The sequence below is a fragment of the Grus americana genome, chromosome 17, assembly GCF_028858705.1.
Source record: "Grus americana isolate bGruAme1 chromosome 17, bGruAme1.mat, whole genome shotgun sequence".
Classification (NCBI taxonomy): Eukaryota; Metazoa; Chordata; class Aves; order Gruiformes; family Gruidae; genus Grus; species Grus americana.
Window position 1 is genome coordinate 6,478,881 of NC_072868.1, and position 7,724 is coordinate 6,486,604.

At 60.9% G+C, this 7,724-nt stretch overlaps 1 long non-coding RNA gene across 2 annotated transcripts; it reads left to right on the forward strand.

Annotated features, from left to right (window-relative positions):
* The first annotated feature begins 465 nt into the window (after nucleotides 1-465).
* LOC129214327 (uncharacterized) lies at nucleotides 466-7,114 on the forward strand. Of its 2 annotated transcripts, XR_008579670.1 has the most exons (4): nucleotides 466-604; nucleotides 699-847; nucleotides 4,181-4,408; nucleotides 6,978-7,114. It is a non-coding gene; the product is annotated as an uncharacterized LOC129214327 (long non-coding RNA). The 2 variants fall into 2 exon arrangements; XR_008579669.1 differs by having other exon boundaries at nucleotides 479-847.
* Nucleotides 7,115-7,724: the final 610 nt, after the last annotated feature.

The window sequence follows — 7,724 nt, forward strand, 5'->3', positions numbered from 1 at the left end:
CACCAAGGGGCTCCTTGAGGGCTGTGTTTCGGACAGACCCCGAGGAACAGGGGCTGGGATGCTCGCTGCCGTGTGATGGAGCAGCAGTGCCCACGCAGGCTAACAAGAAGCACCCCGTGGGTGAGGAGGGTGGGTTTGTTGCACCAGCAGTTGCACTTGGGGCGTAGCAGCGCTTGTTCTGGGTTTCTGCTGCAAACTCTGCTTTCTTTGCCGGTGCCCCCGCCCCCCCCCCCCCCAGCCCCGTTTTCCCGGGAGCCCTCGCAGAGCGGCGGGGGCCCACCCGTGACACCCCCGGCACGGCACGGCTCCCGGGGCCCGTTCCACCCGCTCGCCTTGTGTCTGCTGCCATCTCCTGGGCAAACCCCTGCCCGCTGCCTGCCCGCTGCCTGCCCGCTGCCTGCCCGCTGCCTGCCCGCCGGTGCTCTGTCCTCGAGAGGAATTTTTGTTTGGGGGGGGGGGGGGGGGCTTCTCTGCTAATTACAGGCTTCTCGGCCGTGGCACCCAGCCGCGGGTGGGAATTCCTCGGCAAGCAGCAGCCTCGGATGCGGGACTATGAATTGCAACAGTGCGAGTGCTGCTAGGAAATCCAGCTGGCTGCTAAGAGGTTTGTCTTTTTTATTTTTTTCTTTCCTTTTTTTTCTATTTTTTCTATATTCTTTTTTTCTGTTTGTTTGTTTGTTTTTTTGGTTTTTTTTCAGTGCATTGTAAGAGCTTCAGTGCAGCTAAAGGCGCTGAGCTCTTGGCAGGAACACGGAGAAGGGACTGAAACAGCTTCTCACCTGGAGGTGCCACCAGCTCCTGAATCCTCAGCCGTGAGCGAGCACTTCCCAGGTGCTCCCCAGCCCAGGTTTGTGCTCCTTACGGGAAGGATTCAGAGAAAGTGTTATTGAGGCATTAGCTACGTCACTTTTTGTCCCAGCTACTGCAGCCAAAGCTCGTGGGCAGCTTTATAGAAGTGACCTGGGGTCTGAAAGGCATCGGTTCCCTGCAAAAGGTATTGAAAGAGCCTTTGGGGGGGGTTTACTGCAGAGGGGGAGCAGCACATGCCTGGACACTGCAGCAGACCGAGGATGGTCACCCATAGCTGCTGGTTACCTGGGCAGGGTGGGGGTGCAGCGTGAGCCCAGGGGGAAGGGGGACCCCCAGAGTGGCTGTGTGGCAGGAGATGCGTGGGCTGGCGAGGTGCTGACCTGGCTTTCCCTGTGGGGGTGTGGGCTGCGTGTTTCAGGAGCTCAGGGCTGCATCCCGGGAGCTCACCCCGTGCCCGAGTCACCGCTGAGCCATGGTGGGTGAGCAGGGCTGGGAAAGGCTGTGTCTCCCTGACAGCACCTGCCTCACCCCCCCGGTGTAAGGATCTGCCTCACCCCCCCGGTGTAAGGATCTGCCTCACCCCCCCGGTGTAAGGATCTGCCTCACCCCCCTGGTGTAAGGATCTGCCTCACCCCCCCGGTGTAAGGATCTGCCTCACCCCCCTGGTGTAAGGATCTGCTTGGTTCCTGTGTCTGGAGGCGATCAGGTTGTGCTGTGGCTCACGCTGCAGCCTGCGCAGGGAGAACACCCCAGCACCCCCTCCCTGCCCAGTGCCACGGGGATGGGCCCTTCTCCTCTCCCTTTCCCCAGCAGAACAGATGGAGATGCAGATCTCCTGTCCCCACATGGAAACCAGAAGGGGCAGGGATTTCTCCTCCCATCCTAAAACATTGGTGGTTTGGGAAAAGTGTGGGTGGGAAAAGCTGTAACGATACATTCGTCCTGGGAACAGATTAAACTTAATAATGCAGCGTTACTGCAATGAAGGTGTGTCCAGTTGAAGCAGCGAGATGAGGAAGAGCTCAGTGGTGGGGAACGGACCCTGGGGAAGCAGCTCCTGCGTGTCTGGTGTGACCCCACAGCACTGGGAGCTCACTCGAGAAAACCCACCCGCGGCTGCACAGAGCGTGGGGTGGCCAGGGCTGCCCTGCTCTGAGAGGGGCTTGGGGGTGCCGGCCAGCCTGCCTCAGGGAGGAACCCACCACCTGGGTTCTGCAGTGGGTGCTGGCAGCCCCAGCAGCTCCCCCAGGCCCACCCTGTGCTTGGTGGGACCCCATGCTCGTCCCGGCGTGGGATCGGTGTGCTGCAATGAGCTGCTGCATTCGCAGCTCCGGGAGCCACGTCCCCAGAGCCAAGTCCCGACCCGCGAGGGCTGTGCCGAGCGTCGCGGAGGGTGTGGTGGAGCCAGCCTGGCTCCCAGGAGCAACCCCAGCCTTGGGCGAGAGGCGGTGGCGGCTCGGTGCGGAGCCCAAACTCCTGGGATCTCTGGGGCAGGGATGCTGGCTCGGCTCAGCCTCCCCGGTGTGTGCTTTGCTGTGGGAGAGGAGCCGAGTGGGGCCGTCCTGAGCCTTGTGGGTGCACCTCCGTTCGGCTGCAGGGGTGGGAAGCTCCCCTAGGACTGGTGGTCCCTCATCCCGGGTGCTCACCTGCGTGGCCAAGACAGCCAGGTGTGTGGGGTGCTGAGCAGCTGCCAGCAGCCAGTCCCTGTGTGTCCCTGTCCCAGGCGGTGCTTGTGCAGGATCTGGCCACCAAGGCCAGACTCTTGGAGGCTCTTGGACTCCTTGCAGGTTTGTTTTGCAAGTCCACTCTTGGCAAAGATGATCCAAAACTCTTGTCCTCCTGTTGAGCCTTTCCTGGGCCCACCAGGGAGCTGATGGCCAGGGCCCCTTCGTGCACGTCTCCTTGCAGCGGGCTGGGGAAGAAGCACAGCCTGAAAGCAGAGCCAGAGCTTGGGGCTGCCTAATTTTGATGGCAACCTGCCAGGACCAGCATGAGGGGCAGGCTGGCATGCTATCCCCTGCCACTGCCCTGGTGAACAGCCGTACCACCAACGACCAGTTCATTGTTGGAAACCAGTTTGCTGCAGCCACAAGTCCATCACTGCTCTGCATCCCAAGGGCAGGAGGGTTTCCGCATGGAGCAAGGTGAGGACTGGGTGTCCCCAGACCTCCGTGGGGTTTGGCACAGGCAGGAACGGACGCAAGTGTGGATGTCCCCATGGCTCTGGCCATGTGTGTGGGGGCCTGGGGTGCCGGGGTTGCTCCAGTGCCAAAAGGCACCGGAGCGTCACCCTGCCGGCCCTGGGCAGGGGGGAGGCTTGGGGCATTTTGCCCAGTATTGACGTTGTGGAGGGAAAAGACCCAGTTTTTAATCACAGGCTGGTTACTTCGGGGAAGCGGGGTGGTGCAGGAGGTGGGAGGTGGGCCGGCTGCCCCAGGCATGCGGGAAGGAACAATGGGGCCACTGTGCGGCCAAATGCCCTGGCTCCTGTAGGAAAGGTCCAGCAAGGGGTTTTCAGCACGTTTCTATTCCCTGGCTCAGATATAATTACACGGGGGAACAAAGAGCCCTTCAAATCTGCCCACTCCCCCCAGCACAGCTCCGGGGGGCTGTGTGCACGCACGCGTGTCAGCTCTTGGTGGGGTGCAAGGGGACGGTGACCCTGCACACCCACAAAGGCAGCCCGACGGGGCTGGTGACACCGGGCAGTAGTGGGGGGACAAACCCTGAGTGCCACAGCTGGGGCGGGGGGCTCCTCTCCCGGAGCCACGCTCCTGGTTGCACATGGCAGGGCAGAAAGCAAAGAGCTAATCTTGCCCTGCCTCTCAGCACTGATCCTGCTCTTGTTAATTTAGCCATACGCTGGAGCGGGTTTAATAAAGTGCCTTTTCTTCTGCCCCTGTGGTGCCTCATCCTGCGCGTGGGACACCCCGTGAGCTCCCTTGCTGGGTGCTGCTCTGGGGCTCGGGGGGGCAGGCAGCAGCGGGGGCTGCTCCCTTTGCTCCGGTTCAGGCAGACAGCTCCTGGCAGCCCCTCCGTGCGGGGTGCGGGCAGCCAGCCCCCCAGGAGTGGTGTGCTGGGGGCCTTGCATCAGCCCTGCGTGGGTCTGGCAGGTGAGGACCGTGCTGAGTGGAGTGGGTGTGCGAAGGGCTAAAGCCCCTGTGCTGCTCCCCTGCACCGGGTCACCTGGCCCTGGCCGGGCTGAGGCAGCAGGGTCCGTCTGGGGCAGCCCCCCTCGCTCCCAGCCCCACTGCTCCTCGGGGAGGTTCCCAGGGCCAGGCTCCCTCTCTGGGAACGGGTTTGTGCTGGATGGAGCTGTGCTCGCACATCAAAGCTGTAGCAATTCACTCCTCCTGTCTTTTTTTTCCAGCCCGTGGCTGCTGCTCAGCCCACACCCCAAAATCCCGGTGCTGCCCAGGGCTGGGTGCACGTTCTGGTTGCAGGGAGCAAGGACACGTCACCGCGGGGCTGAAACCCTCCAGCTGCTGCTTCTCCTCCCAGCTGCTGCTCCTGGCAGAGCCCAGTGCCCATCCTGACATCCCGCTCCCTTCGCAGAGACCTGCTGGAGCGGGCTCTCCTGGCCAGACCTGACACAGAGGTGAGGGGCACCGAGAAGGAAGTTTGGGGCTTCATCCCCGAGCTGTCCCAGCCCAACCCAGCCATGGCAGGAGGCCAGATTTAACAGGGCAGGGGGCATGGGGGTGCTTGCAGCCAGCACAACTCTGCAGCTGGGGTGCTGGCACTCTGCGCAAACAGCACCGCCTGCTCCCCGTGGTGCTCCGAGCAAAGCCACGGCCGAGCCTGACAGCCCTGGGGCTGAGGACGAGCACCCAGGGGTGCTGCTCGGCTCCTCTGCCAGCGACTCCATGGACACCGAGTCCTCACTGGGCTGATGGGGAGGGAGCTACACCCAGTCGGTTCTTTCTCAGCACCGCTCCTAACAATTGTAACTGTCTGCCTGGTTTGCACGCCTAATTACAGCAATGGTGCATGGAAATCAGGCCTGTGTTTTTCAAGCCCGGTTGTTTATTTAAGCTATTTAAAAATCTGCTTTCCTTCCCCAGTGAACCCTGAGAAAACTATCCGTGTGTTTCTTTTGAAAAGGGAAGGAAAGCAGATTGTCAGCTCCCTCCATCCTGACCCCGTTAGCTGGGCTCCCCGGACCCCCAGGCAGCACTGCAGCATGGGGCCGGCCACGGGGAGCTGTCCCGCACCCCTAATCCGGCCACCAAACCCCAACTGCAGCCCCAGGGGCAGTGGTCCAGCCCTGCATCCCAGCAGGATGCTGCTGGCCCTGGGGCTCAGTCCTTCCCAGGGCTGCAGGGAGACCGGAGCTTGCCAGGAGTGAACTTGTTTTCAACTTGTTTTTCTTGTTTTAAGGAAAACAATCAAACAAAGCAACCAGAAAACCGATTTTCCACAGGTTTTTTGGCTGCATGGGCACAGCTGAGCACCCGGAGCTGTGGGCACAGGAATGTGGCAGTGTCTGTCCCCAAACAGCCAGTTTTGGGACAGGGGCTATTAATACCCGCTCCTGGTGTCACCGGTGACGCAGGCACCTGCGGGTGTCTCTGGCTTGCTCTGTCCTTCGTGCTATTTGAGGTTTTTTTAGAGTCTGGCTAGCTGGGCCACACGCCTGGGCAGTTCCCAATGCTCTTGGAGTCTCTTGAGCAGGTAACTGTAATTCCTCAGTGACCCAACTCAGCTTATTTTGGCGCCGGAGTAGTTTTACATCCCGCCGCCCAGCTGGGTTATTTATAGCTCTGTCAGAAAAAGGATAAAGTCAGCACAGGTTTCCTGGGCACTGCCCAAACCTACGGCCCCGTACGCTGGGCTAGGGCCAGGGGTGCCCTTGGAGGGATGCTCGGGATAATGGGACCCCGCTGGGGTCTGCAGGTAGGGCTGGGACCAGGTAGGGAGGGGGATGTTTTGGCTTGTGATGCAGTAACCGGCCCCTTGGTTCACTCTTGTTGGCTGAGCCCCGTGTGTGCACTGCACCAGCCCTGGGCATCAGTCCCAGGGGAGCCACGTTTCCAAGAAAGGAGTTTTTTTTCTCTGCACCTTTCCCCTGGCTGGTGGGCAGAGCAGCATCCCTGCTTCCCTGCTCCTGTGGGCTGGCGATACAGACATTTACACCAATGGCCCGCTGGACCACCCAGAGGCTCTGCCCAGGGGTGCGGGGCAGGGACAGCCCCAGGTGAAGGGCTTAGTGCTGTGGGGAACAGGCTGCTCCGGTGGGGTGTCCCCACTTGCCCCATGCCTCTGGCGCTGGCTGCAGCAGCTCGTCCTGACACGGGTTCCCTGGTGATGCTCGCCTGCCACCCCGTGCTCCTCCGCAGGGGATGGGCAGGGACCTGGGACCGCTGCCACCACCCTGACCACCCTCGGGCGGTGACAAAGCCACAGCGCAGCAGAGGGATCTGCCCTGGGCTGCCCTTGCCAAGACAAACACCTCGCTGGATCACACGCGCCGGGGAAGCGCATCCAGGCTTGGCAGCGAGCCCCTGGTGCCGAGCCGCCCTGGCACGGGACAGCCCGGTTCCTTACAGCGCCCTGACCATCTCCCCACCTCTGCCCACCGCTCATGCTCAGAGGGGTGCAGAAATCCCCTTTAACCGGAGCCTTTCTGGACTTCCTGCAGTGTGGTTGCAAATTGCCCTACAAGCAAGCTGTCTTGGTGCCAAGAACGGTGTTGGCAGGCTGGATTTGGGCTGGGTGAGCAGGGAAGGGACGTTCCCTGCAACCTCTGTGTGCCACAGCTGCCCCCCACTCCCCTAAACCCACCCAACTCAAAACCCACTCACTCATCAGGAAACCTGCTCTGTGGCTTGGGGCAAACTGCAATGGCTGTTTAAAGAAAAAATACCCAGCCAAAATGAAAAATGTCCCCCAGGGATGGCCAGAGATGCCCAGGTGATCCCCAGGCTGACCCCAGGCTCTGGGCAGTGTGGGTGCAGGCAGTGTGATGAGTGTGGCAGTGCTCAGCAGGCAGGGTGCTGGTGGCCAGGCTCACTAGGTGGCAGCAACTCTTCTCCCGAACAGCCGGGACGGTGCCGCACAGCCCAGGCAGAAAGGGAGACAGACCAAGACCAGACTTCGTGTTCCTCTGGAATAGTGTTTTAGGGATGGCAAACCAGGATTTTATTTTCTTCTTGGTGTTTTTGAAGGTACACTCACCTCTGGGACCCAAAATGGCTCCCTGGTGTGGTGGGGCTCTGGGCAGCCCCCGCTGGACCCCGACCCCCTGGGAGCAGAGGATCCCTGTTGCCTTTGAGCTTTGCCATCACCCGAGGATGCTCACGCAATGCCATGGCCACACGCAGTGTAAGTTATCCTAAGCATCCCTAAAGAATTTGATGCTTTTCTTAAATCCCCAGCTTTTGGAGTGGTGTGAAGGCTTTTTCGTGTTTCACTTTATATTCATCTTTCTGGCTGCCTTGGGGACAGGGAAAAGCTCCACGTACAATTCAGGAGCACAGAAAAGAGCTGCCCGGCGGGCTCTGACGCGCAGCCCAGCTCTGAGCAGGCAGCCCAGCTCGCCGGAGCCGGCGGGACAGTCCGTGCGTGTTTTCCCGACGCGTGCTGGGTTATTGTAGGATCTGGCAGAGACAGGCGCTGCCGACTCGTGAGTGAGTGAGAACATACAACTGGATGGCTGGCTCCTGTCTGAGACATTTGTGTTAATCAGTGATTATGCAAATAAACAGCTCTGCCGATGCTACCAGCTCCTCCGCCACGACATGGAGCATATGTTCCCCGTGGCAGGGAAGTGCCTCCTCCAGGAGCTGCAAAGCTCCTCGTTTCCATTTGCAGGACCTGCTGTGACAAGTGGATTAAACGCAGCCCGTGGCTGGTCGGGGGAAGGCAGGAGCCCCTCGAGCCCCCCCCCCCAGCCCGCCCGCTGCCTCTCCCCT